Source organism: Entelurus aequoreus, linkage group LG16 (assembly GCF_033978785.1).
Source record: "Entelurus aequoreus isolate RoL-2023_Sb linkage group LG16, RoL_Eaeq_v1.1, whole genome shotgun sequence".
Classification (NCBI taxonomy): Eukaryota; Metazoa; Chordata; class Actinopteri; order Syngnathiformes; family Syngnathidae; genus Entelurus; species Entelurus aequoreus.
Window position 1 is genome coordinate 34545466 of NC_084746.1, and position 27954 is coordinate 34573419.

At 40.0% G+C, this 27954-nt stretch overlaps 1 protein-coding gene across 1 annotated transcript in view; it reads left to right on the plus strand.

The window, feature by feature from the left end:
- The window catches only part of phlpp1 (PH domain and leucine rich repeat protein phosphatase 1), a 114545-nt gene that overhangs the window by 44516 nt on the left and 42075 nt on the right, over window positions 1–27954 (plus strand). The window lies entirely within an intron of this gene.

Sequence of the window (27954 nt, forward strand, 5' to 3'; positions counted from 1 at the left end):
CACACTAGGTGTAATGAAATTTGTCCTCTGCATTTGACCCATCCCCTTGATCACCCCCTGGGAGGTGAGGGGAGCAGTGGGCAGCAGCGGCGCCGCGCCCGGGAATAATTTTTGGTGATGTAACCCCCAATTCCAACCCTTGATGCTGAGTGCCAAGCAGGGAAGAATGCTGGTATGAGCTTTTAAACATAACCCGTTAACTGCTGCCAATCAAATGGTGAATAAGATACTCTTTAGGGTTCATATGTTTGTAAATCTGACTGTGATGATGCAGTGCCTCACCAGCCATGAACCTCACCGCACGTCACTGATACATACACTATATAATATATACAATACATATAACAAATCCCAATTACTATGTACAATATTACAGTATATGTAACAGCTGCAGCAAAAAAAAAGGGCAGCATAAAAAAAGAGTAGCTCCAGCAGAAATTATACATTATAAACAAAGAGAGGTAGCTAACATAGAAGCGGTCTGGTAATAGATACATTTACAAAAGAATTTAAATTTAAAAGTTACATTTCTTATATCGTTCACCTGATGTGCGATCGGAGCCTGCTTTGACAGCCACTCCAGGCACAGAACCCATCACAGCGTGAGCTTCTGGGATCCGCTCTAGCTGTGCGCTGTATGTGTCCTCATGTGTTAAACCGAGGGACCAGGAAGACTGAGGGCGAGCGCTGCATCATTCATAAGCGTGTACCACCCTGTGCCTGCACAGCGCTGACCCGTAGCTGTCAACGGTGCACACCCTTAAGCGCTGTAGTAGGCTGTGGGCGGAGCCTCTGGATAGGTACGCCATTCCAGATGCTTGAGAGGGACACTCAGGACACACTTAACAATAGTGTCGTACATCACCTGTCGTTTAACCCCTTCCTCTTTCTATTGTAGAAGGGTCAGACAGAGTTGTTCGACACAGATTGTGCATCAAAGCACGGCGGATTTATACTGACATATTCCAAAACAGGGCTTCGCCTTTTGTTAGAGTAAGAAGAAGAATGAGGTCAGGTTGTAAGTATCCTGCTTTAGAAATAGTGATTCTCTCTAAGGGCTGACACATGAAACTACTCATGCTTTAAATGTGAGGGGGAGGTGAGTGCATGGACGGTGGATAGCATCTCCACATGTTCATATTTAAAATCTTAAGGCATAAGCAGTGAGTTTTGGACACAGTGGAATCTTTTTTTCCCCCGGGTGTGTTTGTGAGGGTAAAAGAGTTGCATAACAGGCCACCCTGGCTTTTCCTGCATGCTTTACAATCACACAACACGTGTGTGTGTGTGTGTGTGTGTGTGTGCGCGCAAGTGCCTCTAATTCATCTTTCACAAGTACTCCAGCGTAGTCTCTGTGCACACTGACAAGTTTTAACGTTTGAGCTGACTTTACATGACACAGCATTACATAAACACTCGCATGGTTCGACAGGGAGTACAACCGGCCCTTTTGCCAGCATGATTTTCAACACTTCAACAATGGCACTGAGACGGCAGGATTTTCCCTCAATCACTGAATTCGAGTAGGAAATTGGACTTAAAGGTGTCACATTATGTTTCCGCAGCACTATTTTTCAACAACATAAGCAACACCTTGTGCAGAAGACACTCAACAATAATAACAAACGTGTCATATTTCACCACAATAATGCAATGTATTTTCGTATTTAGGCAGTCAGAGCATTGTGTCATTAATTTCATTAGAAGAGCCTCCTAAAGTATATTAAAAGATGTCAATTTTTTATTATTTTAGGGTTGTACAGTATGCTGGTACTAGTATAGTTTCGCGGTACTAATGAATCAAAAACGGTACTATACTCTGAAAAGTACCGGTCCGCCATATTTTTTTTTTTTTTACATGCATGACATGTAAAAAACTTTTCTTTTATTAGTAAGTAAGCAAACAAGACTCCCAATTAGTCTGCTGACATATGCAGTAACATATTGTGTCATTTATCATTCTATTATTTTGTCTAAATTATGAGGGACAAGTTCATTTACTGTTAATATCTGCTTACTTTCTCTTTTAACATGTTCTATCTACACTTCTGTTAAAATGTAATAATCACTTATTCTTCTGTTGTTTGGATGCTTTACATTAGTTTTGGATGATACCACAAATTTGGGTATAGATCCGATACCAAGTAGTTACAGGATCATACATTGGTCATATTCAAAGTTCTCATGTGTCCAGGGACGTATTTCCTGAGTTTATCAACATAATATGAATTAAAAATAAACAAAAAAAGATTTTGTGATGCTAAAAAAATATCGATGTAATCATAGTAGTACCGACTAGATACGCTCCTGTACTTGGTGTCATTACAGTGGATGTTGATTGTAGATCCACCTATGGCATTTGTTTACATTGTGACGCCGGTGAACTATTGTATCCTCCAACGGTGTGTAGTGAAGCATGTTTAGCTATTTCTCGTCCTGCATGGATGATACTTGTAAGAAATGTACTTTATTTGTGGCCATGGAGACGAGGATTAGTGATTTAGAAGTAGCTAAAACACTGCAGACTGTGGATGGACGTTAGCTGCTAGCTAGCTAGCCATGTCTTAAAGCACCTCTTCCTGAGGGCGTTTCAGTGTTATAACTTCCCTTTTATCGTCAGTTTTCAAGCCAGAATGTGTCCATTCTCCCTTTTCTGTCTACACACTGTGTCTGCTTGTAAGTACTCCATGATCGTGTGCTGCCGAACATGCTCCTCTGCTCGTAAAACCAGCAATGTCCCGACGTGACGATGACGTGCCATCATGCCCGTAAAAAAAAAAGGGGGGCGGGGACCAGTACTTTTCAGAGGCGGTATCGTACCGAATATGATTAATCAGTATCGCGGTACGATACTAGTACCTGTATACCGCACAACCATATACTGTATACGCACACATTTCCCCTGAATCATTCATTGAGCTCTGCACAATTCCACAGCCTCACAGTCAAACAGGGATTCACACTCGTGCATCACACGCTTGGATATTCAATGTGTGTAAGAGGCAACATACACACACACTTTTGTCGAGCATCAGCTTTTCGCTCATTCTTGAACAAAGGAGGGTGGGGGATGAAAACAATCTCCCACAGCTCTTATACGAGTTATTCTCTCTGAGTGGCTGATCAGTGGGCTCGTGTTTTCCAGTGTAAGGTTTCGTAACATGCACACATTACATAACAGCGGCAGGAGTAGAGTTTGGGGGGAGGGGAAGAGGAGAGAGCTTGTGTGCGTGCATGTGTGTTTGGCGTGCACACATCCGTGTACGTCAGAATCCGCCCCCCAGCACCGACTGTGGGAATCATGGAGAAGAAAAAAAGAAATCATCTCAGTGTTGCCAACACCTGCGATTCACTACGTCCTCAACACATCCCTCATCTGGGTCTATTTTTAGCGGCTATTGATCGAATTACATGATAAAGCATGTTCACGGCGTAGCTTTGGGGTGTGAAGGACGGGGCCGCTGATATAAATGCTGCCATTGCTTTCACCATATAGCGCAAAAGTAATACCTTCAAAGATTTATAGCTGCACAATATCAATTTATGAACCTTGTGTAGGTCCTTTTTCCAATGCAGTTCCCTTATTGCGGCAAGTGAGATATGACTGCAGTGTCTTCGGCTTTCTAACAGAAATCTGTGTCATGGTAGTATGAATGTATCCCCCAGCCCTACATACGGATAGATATGCTAAAGGTTTTAAATGTTGTATGTGCATACAAATGTTTTAAATTAGATTTTCCTCTAAGGTTATATTTCTCCTCTTTTGTTGAGAAGAATTGTTGTACATTCTTGGCTAGCAGGTTATAATTTGCTTTATACATCATTTTAGCTGTTTGCAAATCCACCAAATCGTTGAATTTCAATATTTGTGATTCAATAAATAAAGGGTTTGTACAGTATGTTCTCTATATCCAACATTATGTATTATTCTAATTGAACTTTTTTGTAACACCATTAGTGAATGAAGCGTACATTTGTATTTGTTTCCCCATATTTCTACACAATAACTCAGATATGGTAACACTAGCGAGTAGTAAAGAATATGAAGGGATTTTTAGTCCAGAACATGTTTTGCTTTATTCATTGTTGACGTGTTTCTTAATAATAATAATGATAACCGTGATAACAATAACCATTATTCTCATTGTTGGTGCTCATATACATGCTGTAGAGATTAGGGTTGTACGGTATACCGGTATTAGTATAGTACCGCGATACTAATTAATCATATTCGGTACGATACCGCCTCTGAAAAGTACCGGTCCAAAACTAATGTAAAGCATCCAAACAACAAAGAAATAAATGATTACTACATTTTAACAGAAGTGTAGACAGAACATGTTAAAAGAGAAAATAATCAGATTTTAACAGTAAATGAACAATTAGATTAATAATTAGATTTCTACTACTTGTCCTTAATAATGTTGACAAAATAATAGAATGATAAATGACACAATATGTTACTGCATACGTCAGCAGACTAATTAGGAGCCTTTGTTTGTTTACTTACTACTAAAAGACAAGTTGTCTTAAATGTTCAGTATTTTATTTAAGGACAAACTTTGTAATAAGAAACATATGTTTAATTTACCCTAAGATTTTTTGGTGAAATAAAGCCAATAATGCCATTTTTTGTCGTCCCCTTTATTTAGAAAAGTACCGAAAACATTTTGGTACCGGTACCGGTATCAGGACAACCCTAGTAGAGACACATACAACTGTAACATCATTAAAAAGTCAATATTGCATGATATCAGCCCTTTTAAGGCTAGAAATTCTGCCTAACTGAGCTGTTCAAGCTAAAAGATGCTCCATGACAGTTAACGTGAGCGCAAACTCTAATGTCACAAGTTATTTCCCCACATGCACACACTTCCTGTCGTGTTATGCCGTGTCATTTTATTGTGGAGATCATTGAAATTCTGCCGTGTAACCATTTGCCTACGCCCTGGTGCGCACAGTCAGGAACGCGGCTTAATGCGCTCGAAATGCAGAGCAATTTTTAATCCTGTTTGCTCTATTAATGGCGTAGATAATGAAAGCAAGCTGTAACAAGAGTTTTCAGTGAGCTAATCAACTGCTCGTGGTGCTTGTTTGAACAAAGAAGGAATTTACATTAGATTATGATTTCACCTGCTGCTGTGTGATGTGTGTTTGAGTGTGTGTGCCTGATACACTTTTGCGTTGAGTTTGTATCAGTAATGGCTCTGCTCTTTCTGACCTATCCACAGTATGGTCAAAGTCAGACACAGTGAAGCCACGGGATGCTGGTTCACCTTGTTGGGATTTCCAAATAACCCTATTCCCATACGGAAAAAGAGATGAATAGTCAGTTTCAGGGTCAAACTGTCATCACACTAAACATTTATCACAGGATATGTTTTAAGTAACTTTTTAACAGTTGTTAAAGAAAGTTAAGCCCTTCAATGTTACCTTGTTTTAATGACTGAAGACTACCATATTTCCCGGATCATAAGCCGCTGCTTTTTTCCTATGATTTGAACTCTACGGCTTGTAAAACGGTGTGGCTAATTTATGGATTTTTCTTTGCTAACGGCCATAATGTTTTGTATTCAACAGAGTTTCATATAACGCCAACAGAGACAATGAAAAGCTGTGTTATTGTTTGCGCTATAGCGCCATCTTTTGGAGGAGTTGGCTCACTGCAGGTGCTAAAATGTACTCCCTATTTCATGCCTTGAAATCAGAAGTCTAACCCTCCATAGAGTTTCTGCTTGAAAGGATTCTTCATTCATCACCCCAAGCAACGTTTGTAAGTTTAACAATATAACTAAGCAATTTATACTTACTAAACAGTCCCATGTGTGATTTTTGTAGGAGTGTTTTCATACATATTTGTACGTGCTATCGCAATGTAATCAAGCTAGCGTCATAAGCATTAGCAAATATGCTAATGGCCATAATGTTTTGTATTTAATAAATAGTTTTCATATAACACTGACACAGACACTGAAAAGGTGTGATATTGTTTGTGTTATGGCGCCATATTTTTGGAGAAGTTCACTCACTGCAGTAGTGGCTGTGGGTTGAAAATGTACTTCCTGTTTTGTGCCTTGAACCGGAAGTAATAGCGTTATTTTTTTTAATGGATTCTTTATTCATCACTTAAGCAACGTTTGTAAGTTTTACAATACAACTAAAACAATTCATACTTACTAAACTGTCCCGTATATGATGTCTTTAGAAATGGTTTCATGCATATTTGTACGTGCTATCGTAATGTAATCAAGCTAGCGTCATAAGCATTAGCAAATATGCTAACGGCCATAATGTTTTGTATTCAACAAATAGTTTTCATATAACACCGACAGAGACACTGAAACGGTGTGATATTGTTTGTTTCCCAAAATTTGGGAAACAAATATTGCCGTTTGGTCTAATTAGAATGATTGGCCTACATAGCTGTCAACCACAAATCCCTTTTCTCTCTCTCTCTAAACACTGCTCTTGCAATGTGGTGTTGTCCTTTTTACAGTGCATGCAGTAGCGTAGCTTTCATTGTTTAGTGTTTACTACGGAATGGCAATCTATTTGTGGCGGCAGGGGTGTGGCTGGGGCACAGTCAATTAGACGTTATTGTAAAATTTGCATAATTGGCTATGACGTGTGTATTTTTTTTTAAATGGCAAAAAAATATATATCTATATATTTAAAGACAAATCTGTGTTATTAGCATCAACATATAGTTTTCTTGTTACATTATATAGTTTTGCTCTATTTTGCTGCTTATTTTACCTTCTTTTACTGCATTTTAACACAGGCTACACTTTGTACACGCCTGGTTTATTTGCATATGTTATTCTGGCTTTTCTAAATTATAGGTAAATAATCCTCTGAACTAAACATAACAAAACTTCCAACTTGGAGTTGTTTTTTTGATAGTTTACACAATGACATTACTGTAAAACTAAGCACACAACAGAAAATACATAAATATACATATAAAGTGCACATACAGGTAGGAATTGTGTTAAATGGACTATACAGTTTGGTAAAAACTGAATAAAAACAATGCAACCATACTGGATAGGGATTGGCTCTTATGCTGATAGCTTAATGCTAACACACAATGGATGAACCCATGTGCAACTTAGGAGACATTATTCTCCTGAAAATTAGTCAAATTCCAATTTGTAAGCACAAAAGTTCCAGTTATACTGTAAAAACTAAGTGACGCTTTATTCAAGCCTTGGTATAACCATTGAAACAATTTGTATGCAAAATTCAACGATACCTTTATTAGTCATTTTAAATAAATGATAAATGATCAATCAATCAATCAATCAATGTTTATTTATATAGCCCTAAATCACAAGTGTCTCAAAGGGCTGTACAAGCCACAACGACATCCTCGGTACAGAGCCCACATACGGGCAAGGAAAAACTCACCCCAGTGGGACGTCGGTGAATGACTATGAGAAACCTTGGAGAGGACCGCATATGTGGGTAACCCCCTCCCCTCTAGGGGAGACCGAAAGCAATGGATGTCGAGTGGGTCTGACATAACATTGTGAAAGTCCAGTCCACAGTGGATCCAACACATCAGCGAGAGTCCAGTCCACAGCGGGGCCAGCAGGAAACCATCCCGAGCGGAGACGGGTCAGCAGCGCAGAGATGTCCCCAACCGATGCACAGGCTAGTGGTCCACCCGGGGTCCCGACTCTGGACAGCCAGCACTTTATCCATGGTCACCGGACCTATGCAACTCCCCCTCGCAAGGGACAGGGGAGAAGAGGAGAGAAGAAAAGAAACGGCAGATCAACTGGTCTAAAAAAGGGGGGTCTATTTAAAGGCTAGATTATACAAATGCGTTTTAAGATGGGACTTAAATGCTTCTACTGATGTAGCATCTCTAACTGTTACCGGGAGGGCATTCCAGAGTACTGGAGTCCGAATAAAAAACGCTCTATAGCCCGCAGACTTTTTTTTGGCTCTGGGAATCACTAATAAGCCGGAGTTCTTTGAACACAGATTTCTTGTCGGGACATATGGTACAATACAATCGGCGAGATAGGCTGGAGCTAAACCGTGTAGTATTTTATACGTAAGTAGTAAAACCTTAAAGTCGCATCTTAAGTGCACAGGAAGCCAGTGCAGGTGAGCCAGTATAGGCGTAATATTATCAAACTTTCTTGTTTTTGTCAAAAGCCTTGCAGCCGCATTTTGTACCAACTGTAATCTTTTAATGCTAGACATAGGGAGACCCGAAAATAATACGTTACAGTAATCGAGACGAGACGTAACGAACGCATGAATAATGATCTCAGCGTCGCTAGTGGACAAGATGAAACGAATTTTAGCGATATTACGGAGATGAAAGAAGGCCGTTTTAGTAACACTCTTATTGTGTCTCAAACGAGAGAGTTGGGCCGAAGATACTACCCAGATTCTTTACCGAGTCGCCTTGTGTAATTGTTAGGTTGTCAAATGTTAAGGTGGTATTATTAAATAGATGTTGGTGTCTAGCAGGACCGATAATCAGCATTTCCGTTTTCTTAGCGTTGAGTTGCAAAAAGTTAGCGGACATCCATTGTTTAATTTCATTAAGACACGCCTCCAGCTGACTACAATCCGGCGTGTTGGTCAGCTTTAGGGGCATGTAGAGTTGAGTGTCATCAGCATAACAGTGAAAGCTAACACCGTACTTGCGTATGATGTCACCCAGCGGCAGCATGTAAATACTAAAGAGTGCAGGGCCAAGAACCGAACCCTGGGGAACTCCGCACGTTACCTTGACATAGTCCGAGGTCACATTGTTATGGGAGACGCACTGCATCCTGTCAGTAAGATAAGAGTTAAACCAAGACAAGGCTAAGCCTGACATACCAATACATGTTTTGATACGCTCTAATAAAATATTATGATCGACGGTATCGAAAGCGGCGCTAAGATCAAGAAGCAGCAACATAGATGACGCATCAGAATCCATCGTTAGCAATAGATCATTAGTCATTTTTGCGAGGGCTGTCTCCGTAGAGTGATTTGCCCTGAAACCGGATTGAAAAGGTTCACAGAGATTGTTAGTCACTAAGTGTTCATTTAGCTGCTGTGCAACAATTTTTTCGAGAATTTTGGAAATAAACGGAAGGTGGGAGACAGGTCGGTAGTTTACCATGAGGTCAGGATCGAGGTTAGGTCTTTTGAGCAGAGGATGAATAGCCGCTTTTTTGAATGCTAGGGGAACAGTGCCGGAGGAAAGTGATAAGTTTATAATATTTAACACTGATGGACCTAATAATACAAACAGTTCCTTGATAAGTTTCCCAAGAAGTGGGTCAAGTAAACATGTTGTTTGTTTTATCCCACTTACACGCTGTAATAATTCCTTTAATGTTATTTCATCAAAAATAGAGAGACTATTTTGGAGGGCAGTGTCCGTCGTATATACAGTCGTATTTGTGTTAATAGAACCCAGTTGTAGCTGGGATGCGTTGTCTTTAATCTCCTTTCTAATGAGTTCAATTTTCTTATTAAAGAAATTCATAAAATCATCTGCCGAGTGGGTGGAGCTACTGGGAGGAGTCCCCTGTTGGGTTAGCGATGCTACTGTACTAAACAGAAATTTAGGATCGTTTTTGTTGAGGCGGATGAGATTTGAGTAGTATTTAGCTTTAGCTAAGGTAAGCATGCGTTTATAAGTTATTAAACTATCACTCCATGCTTGATGGAAAACCTCAAGTTTAGTCGCGCGCCATTTGCGTTCCAGTTTTCTACATGATAATTTATGAGCTCTAATTTCTTCTGTAAACCATGGGGTGCGCCTTTTAGGGGCCCTTTTTTGCTTTAGCGGTGCTATACTATCAATAATTTCGCGCAAGGCATCGTCAAAGTTGTTAGTGAGGTTATCAATAGAGCCGACATAATTTGGGAATGGTGCCATTACCGAAGGCAGTAGGTCAGCAAGAGTCATCGTTGTGGCATCATTAATGTTGCGGCCGCTATAGCAGTTATTATTATTATTAGCTTGTTGACAATGAGTCAAAACTTCAAATTTTATAAGGTAATGATCGGACATTACTTTAGTATATGGAAGTATCATAACTTTGGAGGTGGTGACACCCCTGACAAGCACTAGATCTATCATATAATTGATGTCGATGCCCATATAGGCTGTTCAGATTTACTTTACAAAAGAGAAGTGTAGGATACTTCTCTTGTTGCCTTATTTGTATTTGACCACTACTGTTTTCTGTTTATTTGTTACTGACTGTGGCAGGACACCTCTGCCTCTGTTTCACTTTATGTTGCTGGTAAATAATATGGTTGTAGTAGTAGGCTAAAGTTAAATTATTTAGTATGCACTAATTAAAGGGGCAGAGCTTTAAGAGACATTTTAGCTTTTATAATTTATAAGATATATTTTTTGTAAGAACCACAATTAATACATATATTTCAGTGAATAACTTATTGTTCAAATCTGTCTATAAATATGTACATAAAGTGTTGTAATTATATTGTAAAATGGATGGATGGATGGATGGAAGGACGTTTAAAACAAAACTGTTATTATTAATTAGTAAGTATACATTTTTTGAGCCTTTTAGAGAAAATCATATCATTGTAGTAAATTATGCAAATTACTTGGTGATGTCATGGTGACCACGCCCATAGCCACGCCCATAGCCACGCCCATACAGCCACAGGTATCTTGGCAGTTTATGGGAAACACTGCACTCAGTGCCCGCTCCAGACAATACGCCTGATTTCACATTGCAGAAAGTTTCACAAGCTGCGCTGTTATAAATATGCACATAACCTATTTTTGATGCAAGTCGCATGAAGCTGCACAGAGCAGATGGAGCTGGGCAGTTGTAAGCAACCGCGTGCAGCGCCCTGTCACTAACCTCGTGCAGACTCCCCAACATGCGCTCCCCATGTGATCTGACATGAGGGATAGCTCAAAGATCATAGATTCAAATGTTTCTCTTTCATTGTCAGGATTTCTGCCCCCTAAATGCCACTTTGAGTCTTTCAATCATTTATTCCAAAAGACACAACAAGTAATTCCTTTCAATTTATTAGGGGCAGGGTTGTGTTGAGGATTGGCCACAAAATTGATTTTATTGCATTTATATTTTTAATATAGTAGATACACCTGCTTGACTTTCCTTCATTTTTTTTCTTAAAAGCTTGCATTCTGTAATGTCAGTATTTTATTTGGAGGAAATGTAGTGGTATTTACTTTGTTCCATCATAATCAGCCATTATACTCCTGTAGTTTTTGAATTCACAAACACAGAAACCCCGCGGCTGACACTGTATTTAATCTCATCCCCCCGGCTGACAAGCGGCTAGCAGCTAATTATGTGTCTCCATGTGGAGCTGCTCCCCTTAGCTTATTATCATCAACGTTATTATGGCAAATAAACTGCATTTCTTAGTATCTTAAGTATTATCACTGGAGGACAAGTTCAAACATGCTACACAGGCATGCTAATTGCAGAGTTAACCGATTAGCTGGCTTTAATCAACATCAAGAAAAAAGTGCTTAATAAACTTTAAGAAGTTTATATTAAGCCGCGTTACAGCAGAAAGTAAGGTGCCATCAACATTAAATCACAAGTAGATTAATAAGAGTCTAGAGAGAGGATAATATAACAGCAACTGTAGGTGTCGAGACCGAGGGTAGTATAAATAATGATAAATGGGTTGTACTTGTATAGCGCTTTTCTACCTTCAAGGTACTCAAAGCGCTTTGACAGTATTTCCACATTTACCCATTCACACACACATTCACCCACTGATGGCGGGACCTGCCATGCAAGGCGCTAACCAGCAGCCATCAGAGGCAAAGGGTGAAGTGTCTTGCCCAAGGACACAACGGACGTGACTAGGAAGGTAGAAGGTGGGAATTGAACCCCAGTAACCAGCAACACTCCGATTGCTGGCACAGCCACTCTACCAACTTCGCCACGCCGTCCCTAGTATCAGTATATGATCGATTCTAGCGTGGGGTGGATATTGAGATTTTCTCAAAATCTTTTTTGTTAATGTTTACAAACTCCGGGAATAATTCCCTGGACACAGGAGGATTTTCAGGGCAAAACCCAAATGATTTACAAATGAGTAGCAGATAGTAATTTTTGCTTTTATTTATTGAGTACTGTTGACTTTGTTTAGATCAAACAATCGGATGTTATAAAGGATATTGAAGAACTAGTTTAAATATTGAGTTGGTATTGTTACACTGGCAATAGCACTCATCCTACATACAGTACAGGCCAAAAGTTTGGACACACCTTCTCATTCAAAGCGTTTTCTTTATTTTTATGACTATAAAAATGTTTTATATTCTAGTTTCTTCCAAATAGCCACCCTTTGCTCTGAAGCTCTCGATGAGCTTCAAGAGGTAGTCACCTGAAATGGTTTTCACTTCACAGGTGTGCTTGAAGCTCATCGAGAGAATGCCAAGATTGTGCAAAACAGTAATCAGAGCAAACGGTGGCTAGTTTGAAGAAACTAGAATATAAAACATGTTTTCATATATTTCACCTTTTTTTGTTAAGTACATACTGTAACTCCACATGTGTTCATTCATAGTTTTGATGCCTTCAGTGACAATCTACAATGTAAATAGTCATGAAAATAAAGAAAACGCATTGAATGAGAAGGTGTGTCCAAACTTTTGGCCTGAACTGTATATTTATAAATAGCTCAACATAGTTTTAGTCAAAACAATTGACATTTTTCTAATATGACAAACTTCTTCCGTCACTGCTGAAACTGCTCCACTTTGTTTCCACCCTTATACCTTTTTTAAAAAACATGGGAAAAATAGAAAAAGGACTTAGAAGCAAAGACATTATTGTCAGTGTGGTTCTAAACTTGTTGATAGGCAAAGTCCACGGGCATGTCAGCACGTCGTCACTTCTAGCCAGTGCATGACTATCTTCCTCCTTCAGTACAGTAGCTTCTCATATTATCGCTATTTCCCTAAAGGTCCACATCGCGGTTTTCCTCGCCTCCCCTATTATGCACTCTGTGAGGAAATCTGGATCTCATCAAAGAGGATGCTAACTAAAGATCATTAGTTTTGTGGTCCTCGTCGATTTTAAATGTCACATTAGCCAACACCTCTATTGTAAGCCGATGTGAGGCAAGAACGAGGTGCAAAGCGTGGAAAGCAACATGTCACCTGCGATGGCCTTTGCCACCTTCCAGCCAGGATCGCCATCCGCCGCCTGGGCGGACAGTTGGCCGAACACGGTCTGTCGCTTCGCATTACTGTCGTCCTCGTCCGTGGATGTGATATGAAGGAGTGAAACGATTGAGGCGAAGCAGCCTTGCTGATGAGGTGTGGGAAGCAAACCTTTCCCTTTCCTCAAGGTAGATGTTTTGTTTTTTGTAACAGAAGGTCAGTACAGCTATTTGTGTCACAGGGTAACAGCTGGTCTTGCTCTGTCTTATCTACGTCACTTCACCACTTTTTGTTTTTTTTTACTTTTCTTTTTTGTATAGTACATACGGTAGCATCATGATAGTAGCTACATTTTCAGCAATAATGAAAGTGAAAGTAGATACTCACCTCCACTGAGTGTATTTGGAGATGATTGTTAAAGGTACCCTATTATACAAGATTGACTTGGTAATGATGTTCCATCAGATGTGTCCTCAGAGTCTGTCTGTGAGCACCAAATGTGAGAAAAATGGTCATCTACCTTTCTTTTTTTCCTCTACTTTTGAGAGACGAGGAACCTCAAATGGTTGCTTTTAACAGTTCTGGGTTTGAATGATATTGTGAAGAAAAAACTCCATTCTTATGGGCATGGTACTGCTTGTCTCGTTTATGCTGCAACCACTTGACGGAGAACCACTTAGTCAACGATAAATAGATTAATAAAAGAGGCTTTATTTGATATCATTTTAATTATTGCAACAAAAACAGGACATAGAGTATGTGCAAAAAAAAAAAAGACAAGTTGCTTGTGTTAAGATGTTGATACTTATAAATCCGGGGTTTGTGAATGCACCTTGCTTGCAGTGACGGATTATTGGTGCATAATGAAAAAGTGTTGTTGTTGTAGCCCCAGCTGTGTACAATGCTATCAGCATGTTAGGGTCGGCAATCAAATTTAGAAACACCATTAAGCACTAGATTCCTGAGTCTGCATTCATTTAGCACCGATGGCTACTTTCTTTTTCATTTTGGTTACGACCGTTTATGTCAGAGCTAGGCAAATTAAAGCCCGGGGCCCGCATGCGGCCCGTTAAGCTATTCAATCTGGCCCGCCTGACATTTAAGATGGAAACTGTAGCTGCCATTATGATGTGCAGTGATGTTTTCAAATGACCGTAAGTCTTGAATTATACAAAGTATTTCAATGGTTGGAATCTGCGCTTTTTTATGGTAATCTGATTAGTTATTATGGTGATCTAATTAGTTACTATGGTAATTTAAGTCACAGCAGCTCAGACGAGGCACCAAGCAGTGTGGGTGGAGAGCGTTTCCACAGAGTGTTTCCAGAGCGGCCAGCCTGAAATGCGGGTATCAGGGACAGATGTGGAGGGACATTTTTACAACAAAGTCCTAAAACTTAGTGATGTATCAGATTGTAGGTGGGGTTATTTTTACCCTTCGCGTTCATATTTCGCTGTGTTTGTTGCATTTCGCTTGATTGTAAAATATGTCGATCGAGAGGGGGTGTGACATTCATATTTTGTCAATATTCAGTGTTTTATCGTTCATAGTTAATATTGTAAATCCCACATTCTTTATTTTCATGTACATTCTGGGTGTCTCATTCAGTAAAAATTTTTTAAATTCCATTCCGTTTTTTTAAGGCGGTCTGTCATAAAGTTTTTAGCATTCAATCATTACTGTGAGGTTTTGTATTAGTGTTCCTAAAAATAGATATACTAGCCCCCAGGCACATTTTATTTCTCTAAATTTGGCCCCCCGAGTCAAAATAATTGCCCATGCCTGTTTTATGTTGTCACCAGTCCCGTTATGGAACCGAGTTTCGGTACCCATTCCTGCTTTTAAACCGCCCAAAGTCCAGCATCAAGATTTTGAAAAACACGCCTTCAATACACTATTGTGGATCTTATGAGACTTTATTTTTGAGAAACCATATATTATTGTTGTGAATACACCGCTACATTCACATGAGTATCATCTATACCAGGGGTCGGCAACCTTTACCACTCATAGAGCCATTTTGACCCGTTTCACAAATTAAAGAAAACAATGGGAGCCACAAAACTCTTTTGAAATTTAAAATGAAATGTTTTTTGCTTTGTGCTATGTATAAACCAGGGGTCTCAGACACGCGGCCCGCACCTTAATATGAAAATGTAATGTTAGTGCGGCCCGCAAGTTTTATATAAATGGCGCTTGACAGCATCATACTTGCCAACCCTCCCGATTTTTCCGGGGAACTATTCTCTCGAATGCCTGCTGGTTTTCCCCCAAACAATAATAATAAGGGCGTGCCGTGATGGCACTGCCTTTAGCGCCCTCTACAACCTGTACATACAGCATGCCAGCCCAGTTATATGTTTTTTGAGGCTTCTGCAGACTCACCTGAGTGACTGTAAGGCATACTTGGTCAACAGCCATACAAGTCACACTGAGGGTGGCCGTATAAACAACTTTAACACTTTTACTAATATGCGCCACACTGTGAACCCACACCAAACAAGAATGACAAACACATTTCGGGAGAACATCCGCACCGTAACACAACATAAACACAACAGAACAAATACCCAGAATCCCATGCATCCCTAACTCTTCCGGGCTACATTATACACCCCCGCTACCAGCAACTCCTGCCCCCCCACACATCCTCCCCCCTCCGTGCGTCGGTTGAGGTGGGCAGGGTTTGGTGGTAGCGGGGGTGTATAATGTAGCCCGGAAGAGTTAGTGATGCAGGGGATTCTGGGTATTTGTTCTGTTGTGTTTATGTTGTGTTACGGTGCGGATGTTCTCCTGAAATGTGTTTGTCATTCTTGTTTGGTGTGGGTTCACAGTTCGCATATTAGTAACAGTGTTAAAGTTGTTTATACGGCCACCATCAGTGTGACCTGTATGGCTGTTGACCAAGTATGCCTTGCAGTCACTTGCGTGTGCAAGCAGAGGCCACATACAACATGTGCCCGGGCCGGCACGCAGATAGTATGGTGAAAACCGGACGCGACGACAGGTTGTAGAGGACGCTAATAAAGGCAGTGCCATCACGGCACTCCCTCAATATTGTTGTCCGGGTGAAAATCGGAGAATATTTGCCCCGGGAGATGCACTGAAATTCGGAAGTCTCCCGGAAAAATCGTGAGGGTCGGCAAGTATGCAGCTGAGCCGCATCAGGGTGGTCAAAGAGCCGCATGCGGCTCCCGGGCCGCGGGTTGCCGACCCCTGATCTATACGAATTCCAATAATACATAACGGAGACTGAGAGATTATTTAGGTCCTTGAGTCTCGCCCTCTGATATAACACATCTGTCGCCCCTTACAGAAGCATCAAATACGTGTGTCCGCGCATGCCTGCTCCGTGACTTATATGGGTCACCGATGCCCTATGGTACAGCGTGCCCCGTTGAATAGCCGAGGTGTGCCGATGTCAGGTTGCATTTAGCGGGGGCCAGGATGATTAACTGAGGATGTGTCCTTGTTATCGCTAGCAAAAAAAAAAAGCAGGATCTAATCTGTTACATGCGCTCATTGCTAACAATGAAGGATAACAAGGCCAGTGGGAGGACATGTTTCAGACTGGTAGAAAAAACATTAGCGATTGATTGACATTGTATACATTTAACTGTGTCAGTGTGAAACTTTTAGCTGATTAGTCACAATTTAGGCAAGGTGAATGCGAATGAGCTTTGGACTTCCATAGCAGGCGTGCCTCATTCAAGGCCAGAACCTTCTTCCTCTATTTACACTGCCTCTTTCACCCCAGACGCTTCGGACCACTAACAGGGATGAATGTCCCCACGAAGTCTTTAGTGTGTAAAGCAAAACATTCTCTTCCTCAACCTGTGGAAAAGGAAGGAAGGAAGCCATCTCCAGCAACACACACACTCCTGTCATAGTAGGTCTAGAAATAGCTTTGTCCCGTACACACCCACCTAGTGAGGCCTTTCTCCTATGTTGCAATAACTACTTTTGCATCCTTCCCGGATAATGGATAATGCCCACTACGACTAGCATCATCGCTCCTTAAAATATTCCTGGTGTAGGTGTCGCATGTGGACTACCGTTTGACGTCTGAGCTAAGAGCGAGAGCAACTTCCTCCCAGGGTTATCCAGGAGATGCTGTAGTTCCTGACGCCCCAGCCCTGTAAACAGGATGCTCACGTGGGAGTCCCTCCCATCTCCCTGCTTCCTTCGACTGTGCATATTCCCATGGCTCAACCCTCAAGCCTCCTACATCCATGCGAGATGATGCATCAAGTCCATCAACATTTAAAGAGGGGAAGGACACAACGTTTAGTGTCAGTGCGTGTTTGTGAAAGAGGACGGCGAGGAGCAGGGCGCCGGCGTTGTTGCACACTATGCTCCCGTAGGAGAGGGCACGCTCCAACAAAAGGGCCTAAAAATAGTACAAATATACCCATGTGACATATTGAGGCTAAAAGCTTTTGAATAATTGCTCTAATGTCTCACATGCACCCCCTCGCCCCCACTTGGTAGTTACTTGTGACTTCCAGCGATGTAAGGAGGAGCTAACCAGTCTGCTCACTGGACTTATTGAGATGTTGCACTGATCTCTATGGATATTGGTGGACAGAAATGTTTTCTTGATCAGACTGGGGTCTGGACCAGCCACAACTTGAGGCCTTGTTCACACTGCAGGTCAATTCCGACTTTTTTGCACAAATGTGACCTCTATCTGATTTTTTCCATGTCGATGTGAACAGTGCAATTCCAGATTTTTTTCAAATCCGACCTAGTCCTCTTTTGTATGTTGATATAAATTAGATATGTATTTGATTCGACTGCAGTCTAATCAAATAGCGACAAGTGTCTTAATTTTGTGCCAAAATAGACTGTTGCAAAATGAATAATTGACAAATGAACAGAAAACAAGCGTAAATAATGTGTTTTAGGAACTCGCGTCAATGTTCCCCCACTCCTGTCTCCGACTGCTGTTTGCCCACACTCTCTCTTCGTAGCAGATGTTGAAGCACATGTCCCACAAACTACGAGAGCCAAAATGTTTGGCCTCGTCCTTCTTAATCTTCTATGCGCAGAACATTTTGACTTTGATTGCACAAAATCCTTGAAATTGCCATATATGCGCCAGGACTGAGACCTACTAGAATTTGAAAAACTCTGCAGCACGTGTGACGTTATGTCTGCGTGCAGGTCGGATTGCGTTCACATCAGACGTCGCTCTATCGCTTTAAAAAATCTGAAATTTATGTCCAACTCTGAGTGTAAACGTAGCCAAAGATATACCTTCTGTAACTAAGAAGAACCATTATAAGATCTGTATTACTTAAAACATGTGCAGTCTGGATTGGCATATTCTTAGTTAGTCAGTATGATGGAATGCATTTCAACACAACCACCAAAACCGGTCCTTGTATTGGAATCTGATTTCGCAATATTTAAAGTAAAAATAAGTTAGGTACTGTATACCACAACATAGCACTACTACCGACCACGCAGTCTGATAGTTTATATATCAATGATGAAGTCTTAACATTGCAACACATTCCAATACGGCCGGGTTAACTTATAAAGTGCAATTTTAAATTTCCCGCTAAACTTCCGGTTGAAAACGTCTATGTATGATGACGTATGCGCGTGACGTCAATCGTTGAAACGGAAGTATGCGGACACATTGTATCCAATACAAAAAGCTTGGTTTTCATCGCAAAATTCCACAGTATTCTGGACATCTGTGTTGGTGCAATTTGTTTAATGAACAATGAAGACTGCAAAGAAGAAAGTTTTAGGTGGGATCGGTGTATTAGCGGCTGGCTGCAGCAACACAACCAGGAGGACTTTGACTTGGATAGCAGACGCGCTATCCGACGCTAGCCGCCGACCGCATCTATGATCGGGTGAAGTCCTTCGTCGATCGCTGGAACGCAGGTGAGCACGGGTGTTGATGAGCAGATGAGGGCTGGCTGGCGTAGGTGGATAGCTAATGTTTTTAGCATAGCTCTGTGAGGTCCCGTTGCTAAGTTAGCTTCAATGGCGTCGTTAGCAACAGCATTGTTAAGCTTCGCCAGGCTGGAAAACATTAACCGAGTAGTTACAGGTCCATGGTTTAATAGTATTGTTGATTTTCTGTCTATCCTTCCAGTCAGGGGTTTATTTCTTTTGTTTCTATCTGCAGTTAAGCCCGATGCTATCACGTTAGCTCCGTAGCCAAAGTGCTTCGCCGATGTATTGTCGTGGAGATAAAAGTCACTGTGAATGTCCATTTCGCGTTCTCGACTCTCATTTTCAAGAGGATATAGTATCCGAGGTGGTTTGAAATACAAATCTGTGATCCACAATAGAAAAAGGAGAGAGTGTGGAATCCAATGAGCCAGCTTGTACCTAAGTTACGGTCAGAGCGAAAAAAGATGCGTCCTGCACTGCACTCTAGTCCTTCACTCTCACGTTCCTCATCCACGAATCTTTCATCCTGGCTCAAATTAATGGGGTAATTGTCGCTTTCTCGGTCCGAATCGCTCTCGCTGCTGGTGTAAAAATGGGAAAATGTGAGGAGCCTTTCAACCTGTGACGTCACGCCACTTCCGGTACAGGCAAGGCTTTTTTATCAGCGACCAAAAGTTGCGAACTTTATCGTCGATGTTCTCTACTAAATCCTTTCAGCAAAAATATGGCAATATCGCAAAATTATCAAGTATGACACATAGAATGGATCTGCTATCCCCGTTTAAATAAAAAAATTTCATTTCAGTAGGCCTTTAGTTACCTCCCCACCGCCACAGGTATCTCAGCAATTTAGGGGTACCCCTAATATCGTTATAACGCACAGCACTAATCCAGATTCCACACTGTGGCACAACTACTCCGGGCAACATTGTTCCGCTCAACAAGATATTGAAACAGGAGTTTAGTACATGCACTTTAAAAATAATTTAGTTTAGAAAATTTGAAAATATAGTTAAGTCTAGCATGGGGAAGTGAACTTGCAGGATTTGCTAAAGTTGTGTCGATTAGCTTGTGTTACAATCTCAACTATCATTGAAGCATACTTGCCAACCCTCCCGTTTTTAGCGGGAGAATCCCGGTATTCAGCCGGAGCTGGAGGCCACGCCCCCTCCAGCTCAATGCGGACCTGAGACTGAGTAGGGACAGCCTGTTCTCACGTCCGCTTTCCCACAATATAAACAGCTTGCCTAACGAATTCAAACGAATGGAAACAAGAATTTCAGTTCATCCAGGACAGTTCGAAGGGGAAGGTGTATGTTGCCTGTAAATATGTAGAACAGACTTCTCCATTGAACACGGTGGCCGAAATGATATACTCATCATGAACGGAGAAGTTAAACAGGACAATACTGCCAACTAATGGATAGCCACCGGACACACTGAAATTCAAGTATTTATTTTATGTAAATAAAATAAATAAACATATATATATACCCGAAGGGAATAAGCGGTAGAAAATGGATATATATATATATATATATATATATATATATATATATATATATATATATATATATATATATATATATATATATATATATATATATATATATATATATATATATATATATATATGTATATGTATGTATATATATATATATATATATGTATATGTATGTATATATATATATATATATATGTATATGTATATGTATATATATGTATATGTATATGTATATATATATATATATATATATATGTATGTGTATATATATATATATGTATATATATATATGTATATATATATATATATATATATATATATATATATATATATATATATATATATATATATATATATATATATATATATATATATATATATATATATATGAAATACTCGAGTTGGTGAATTCTAGCTGTAAATAACCACGCCCCCAACCACGCCCCCCGCCCCCGACCCCCACCCCCTACCCCCCACCTCCTGATATTGGAGGTCTCAAGGTTGGCAGGTATACATTGAAGTGTAAAAAGAATTTAACTACTGTTCATTGTAAAATGTTAAAACAAGATGTTGTGTACTCACTCTTTAATGTGGTAGAATATTCCACAACTTTTTGTGTGTTTTTGTCTCATAACATTTGATAGACCTCTTGAATTTAAAAAGTCCAACTCATACTCCTGTACTTAAAGCCATTTTGAAGTAAAAAATATTCAGCTCCTGTTTCTTTGTTACGTCTAAAGCAGGGGTGCCCATTACGTCGATCGCGAGCTACCGGTCGATCGCGGAGGGTGTGTCAGTCGATGGCCAGCCAGGCATTAAAAAAATAGACTTAAAAACTAGCGATCATCAATCTTCACCAAGAAGTAACTTTTGTCACTTGATTGACATTCACTGCACCCGAAGTTCTTGTGAGATGACGTTGGCTGCTGCCAGCTCATTATTAAGAAAAAATGACAGACAGGAAGGCGAGAAACACTTTGTATTTGCGCTGTACCTTTTGTCAAAACTGTAAAGACAGACTGCACAGGTCTTGTCTTCACCATAAAAGCGCTGCTTCATCTTGCCTGCACTAACAAAATAAGAGTGTCAGCTAGCAAGCAACGGAGTTTTCCGCCAATGTATTTCTTGTAAAGTGTATAAAAACGAGTATGGAAACTGGACAAATAAGATGCCAAAAACCAACCACTTTCATGTGATATTGGACAGATAGGAGGACTTTTTTTCTCCTCAATTTGAAAATGTGGACATTATCAGCACTACTGTCTGATTCCAATCAATGCAAGTCATCAGAATCAGGTAATACACCAACTTGTATTTTTGTCTTCATGAAAGAAAGGAATCTATATGTGTTAAACATGCTTGTATTATCAATAAACACCTTTAACTTGTTAACAAAAACGTCTCTTTCATAAATAAATAAATAAATAAATATAAATTATATATATGAATGAGGTAGATCCCCTCGATTTGGTCAATTGAAAAGTAGCTGGCCTGCAGAAAAAGTGTGGGCACCCCTGCCCCAAAGTGTGCACACCTCCTGTTTTTTTCTAAAATCTCCTCACAACTGTAAATGCACTATTGTGTCTAAAGCAAGCTGGGAAGTGACCACTTGTGATGGTCCTTTTTAAAAATACATATAAAAGCTGAAGTTAATTTGCCCCCTGCACACTCCACTTGTTTTAAAGTGCAACTACATAGCAAACTAACAGTGGCTAGCAGGAAATAGTTTAAAAATGACACTACTCGTCTCAGCGCTTGACAATTGATAACGCTTTTTTTAACGGTCAATCTCAACCAACAATAAGAGATGCAATGTGGGTCTTTTTTCTGCAACAGGATGGACAATAACCCTGCTCACCGATGTATAATCAACATCTAATGTGAGCCACTCAGTATTTAGTCAAAGTAAATATCCCTCTATTGATTCTGGTGCAAACACAAAGATTAACGGACAAAAGGTTGCAGTGGCGCTGATGACCAGAAATTTGGGATCCATAAGTTACAAAAACAACTTATCTTAGCAGTTGTAATAAGCAAAATGTTTCAGTCTGGCCTTACAGTCGACACCTGAAATATTGAAACGCTCAAGTCCACACATGCTTGTTCTAGACTCTTCCTCCCCCGCTGTTTGTGTTCACACCGAGGTGAAGTATGTGTGAACGAGAGGTCAGGGGATGTGCAACATTTTCCGAGGACAACTGTTGCTTGGTCAGAACTCAGGAAGAGACTTTTTCATCACCAGGCAAAAAGACAAAAGCTAAAATGGATAAAGTAAATAGGAAGAGAATCGACGTGGAGGAGGGGCGGTCGGAGGTGGGCGGCACATGACAGACCTGGGGCCAGCTTTTTACGGAGGTGGAGGTAGACAGAGAGCAGGTGGAGGTTTCGCCACACCGATAAGGCGGCCGCAGCTGACAGAACGCCTGATAAGCAACCTGTCCATCAGGTTTGGCAGCCTGCTTGGCGAGGCGCGCGCCTGTGCAAGAGAGAACACGAAAAGCGAGTGACGGCAGCTCACCAACTGTAAGAGCATAATTCAGCAGAAGTGCACCTGGCATTGAATTGGAGATTATATTCACTGTAGGCAAATCCTGACTATTCAATTCCAACACGCAAAGTAGGACATGTGAGGCTTACAGTAGCACTGAATGAATTTAGCACAGATGCTAACCCTGCTTTGCAGCGCTATTGTAAAAAAAAGTCCTGATTGAACCACTAATAATACACCTATGACTTTTACACTGCAGGCCAAAAGTGGCCCAAATCGATTTTTTTCTAAATCAAATTTTTTTTCCACTGATGGTTTACACTGCAAATAAAATGTGATTTTTATCAGTCTACAGTATAAACACGCACAGGCCCCAATGTGGCCCCAACGTGGCCTCGACGCCACTTGCTTACGCAAGATTGATTAAGTGAAAACAAAAGAAATTGACTGGATTCCGTAAATGAACTAGGAAGTCGCTACTACTACAAAATAAAATAAAAGTCGCCACCATAGATATGGTCGTCACACCTTAAAATTTGTGTTTTTTTTACTGAGACTTAGACAAACTTTAATGATCCACAGGGGAAATTGTTCCACACAGCAGCTCAGTTACAAAGGATGGAAAGGATAAGGTTGGAAAGGATAATGCACACAAGCGCACAAAAAGAGGTCGAAAACAAAAGGTATAAAGTACACTAAAATGTACCATAGTAGCAATATAAAATAAAACATATGTAATATGTACATATTATATATAGTGATATATTATATTATGATATGATATGATATTATTATACAATATATAACAAATCCCAATTACCATGTACAATATTACAGTATATGTAACAGCTGCAGCAAAGCAAGGGCAGCATAAAATAAAGTAGATCCAGCATAAAATATACAATAGGTGCAGCTGGGATAGGCTCCAGCACCCCCGCGACCCCAAAAGGTACAAACGGTAGAAAATGGATGGATGGATGGATAAACAAAGAGAGGTAGCTAACATAGAAACAGTCAGGTAATAGACAAATATCATCTGTGAAAATAAATTAAAGTAATATAATGTATGAATGGATATATATATATATATATATATATATATATATATATATATATATATATATATATATATATATATATATATATATATATATATATATATATATATATATATATATATATATATATATATATATATATATATATATATATATATATATATATATATATATATACATATATATATATATATATATATATATATATATATATATATATATATATATATTTGGGAGGGTTCTAATCTTTTTATGGCTGTTTAGTAGAGGAGGCAATCAGGGTGGATTGTTAGGTTGTTGTTTTTTAACTCACATGTAAACAAATACACCACAGTGTCAATTCCAGTATTTCAACAATCGCTATTTCTTTAGAATCAAAATATATATTTGTATATTACATATAGCCTATTAATTGCGCACTACTCACTAGGGATGCACCGAAAATTTGGTCATGTAAAAATTACTTTGCTCACCGAAACCGGATTTTGCCGGCGGGCTGCATCTTTCCCAGTGCACACGAATGACGTAGCTCGCCCAAAGCTGACGAAAAAGTTACATATGGGTCACATTCAGGTCACATCGGATAACTGTTTCAGATGTCTATGTTTTTGTATCTGTCCCTATTTCAAATAAACCTCTATAATAATAATAACATTGCCGTTTAGACTGAAGTCACATTTGAAATGATCGGATTTGGACTACCTCCTCCTGAATCTGATGCAAAAACATTATATTTGAAGCAATTTGGAACGTTTAGACTGGTAAAAAAAAATCCGGTCTGTGTCACTTGAGGCCAAGAAAATCAGATTTGGTGTGCAGTGTAAGCAGGGCCTATTTCTATGTTCAGCATAGTACAATAAAACAGTAGACCACCATCAGTTCAGTCCAGGTTGCTTTGATTTATTGAAATTATTAAACCATTTCTGCAACTACAGAGATCTACTCAGCAAGATCTTGGAGACCACAAGGGACATCAGTCTGACAGAACCGATTGAAAGCATTTTTTGTTGAGCTTGGAGGAAACAAAAGCAGGTGGCGAAACCTCAAGAATGGCCTTCCACAGGGAAGTGTGCTTGCACCACTTTTCTTTAACAACTACACTAACGACCAACCAAAAAGTGCACACACTCACCGCTCTATCTATGCAGACAACCTTGGTATCAGTGGATAAAGCACTGACTTCAAAGTGGTGGAAGATAGACTCTCCAATGCTCTGGCAGAGCTCACACTTTACTATGGAGAGAACCACCTATGTGCAAGTCCATCTAAGACACAGGTGTGTGCCTTCCACTTGAGAAATTGTGAAGCCAAGCTCCAACTGAAGGTCAACTGGTCAGAAACCTCCATCGAACACTGCGAGCACCCGGTCTCCCTAGGTTTAACCCTGGATAGATGCCTCTCTTTTAAGACCCACATTGAGAAAACCAAGTGTAAAGTGAGTGCGAGGAACGACATCATCCGCAAGCTCACTGGAACAACCTGTTTATGCTAACTCATAGACTCTGAAAACAACCACACTGGCTGCCCAGTATGGAAGCAAGCTAGCCATGCCAACAAATTGGACCCCGCCTTGTCACTGGCTGCCTAAAACCAACACCTATAGACCGGCTATAAACCCTGGCAGGCATAGTCCCACCAGAGATACGACGAAATACAGCAAGCAAGAAAGAGTGGCAACAACAGTCCTGTGATCAAAGACATCCTCTCTTCGGTAATGTGCCAGCCAAAAGCCGCATTAAATCCTGGAAAAGTTTCCTGAAGCACGTCCCACCTCTCAGAACACAGAGAACAAGCAGTGGAGTCACTCGGTGGGAAGAACGACCTGACAACCTCTCATCAGAAACAACAATGGAGCTAAAGACAAGCAAGGCACTGCCCCCTGGAGCAGATACCAACTGCGCAGTGTGGAAATGTCTTAACAGACTAAGATCTGGTGTTGGACGAGCTAAAGCCACTCTTGCTAAATGGGGGTACCTGAATGACGGGGGATGCTGTGTGTGACTGGGGCACTGCACCACAGACCATGGAGCACCTCCTGATATGTCCCCTGCTGCAACCACCCTGCACAGCATCAGATTTAGCAAAGTTTATTGAGAAGGGACGGCAGTCTCGCTAAGCCTTGTAAATGATTGTTTTGTGGACACAACAAGAAAAATAGTTTTTGCTAAAAGAAATAAAATGCATTGAATTAATCGGCAAACTGATGGCATGGAAAAAAAAAGGTTTTATGTAACATTGTAATTTACATTCTCTTAACTTTAGCACCACATGAGGAGGGCCTAACAAAAGTATTACATAGGGGAGCAAGATTTTTTTTTAACACATATAATTTCTTGCTTCTTAAGACCGATACAAACGATAACTTATTTGCGTTTATTATTTTTTAAGTTTAGATTTAACTGTAGTTTGTGCACCCCTGGGGGTATAAACTACTCAACCAAAGGTGGATTTGACTAACTACCTGTAGATTGGTCCTGACAAAAGCCAGTATTTCCAGTTTTTTTGTTTTTTAAAAAATTTGGGATAGCCCCTTGAGATGCAGCATTAGGTTTTCATGGGGTTCCCTACACAAATACACATATAATAAAACACAACAAAAATACACTGCTTTCACACTACACTACACTGTAAATCATTAATGAAAATAGAAAAAATATTTGGGCCTAAAACAGAACCTTGTGGATCAACTCTATTTGATTGGATTGATAACCATTGACAGAAACATGTTCATATCTGTTGTGAAGATAAGAGCTAAACCAAATGAAAACATTCTGACTCCGTCCAATATGATCATGGTAAAGTGCTGTCGTCCAGCATCAGCATTTCCATGGTGAAATCACAGATCGCTTTAGCCCTCGAGTTGTCTCTGGCAAACTTTTTGCAATTCTCAAACGCCACAGCGATAGGAAAGTCTCTCTATGCGGCTGGCTTTGGGCCGACTTCTTCAACAGCGCAAGTCTTTGTTGGTTTTCAAAATACTGTCAAAGCGACGCTAGCGTTTTATTTAGCTGATAAGGTTTGATGTACTAAAGTGTGATGTTCTTTGCCTCCTCGTGGTATGTTTGCAGAACATTTGGTGCAAACCGCTTGTGAAATGTCTTCCTCTGAAACAGAGAAGAAATCCTACACGATCAACGCCATGTTTGTTTACAGTGAGCTTAAGGGAAGTTTACGACAGATTTACAGCATGGAAAGTGAGAGAAAGGGAGCACTTGATTTGCTCACCCTAACCCATTACGGGCAATCTGGTCTCATTGGAGCGTGTGTTTTTTTTAATCGGTAGTCGAAGCAATTTTTTTAATCTTAGTTATCTGTGTGACGTAATAATTCCTTATATCCTAATATTGGTCGTGCACCCACGGTACGAAAATAATTTAATGAAAATTTTTTAAAAAACTTGATTATTAGGCATCGCGAGAGCTGCTGAAGCCTCACGCAATATTTTTATTTCTCACAACTCGTGACAGTTACACGGGTTGACAATTCCAAAAACGTTGCTATGATTTGCTCTGATGCATCAAGACTTACAGATATTATTTAAATAATTATCATTGTTATATTTTGTTGTACTCATTTGTGTCAGTGCATGTATCGTTACAGAGTTTAAAAAAAAAAGTTCTTTTACTTCACTGATTGGCTGGTATACATCACAATGTTAGTTTTACTTTTGGTTTCTATTTAGTTATTGTTTTATGTATTACACTCATTATAATGCCACATGGGCAAATTCACAATCTCCACTGTTGTACACAAGGAGACCATTTTCTACGCCCACTCAAATGACCAAATATGTTTTCATCCTTGCCAAATAAAGGGTTGGAAAAAAAGA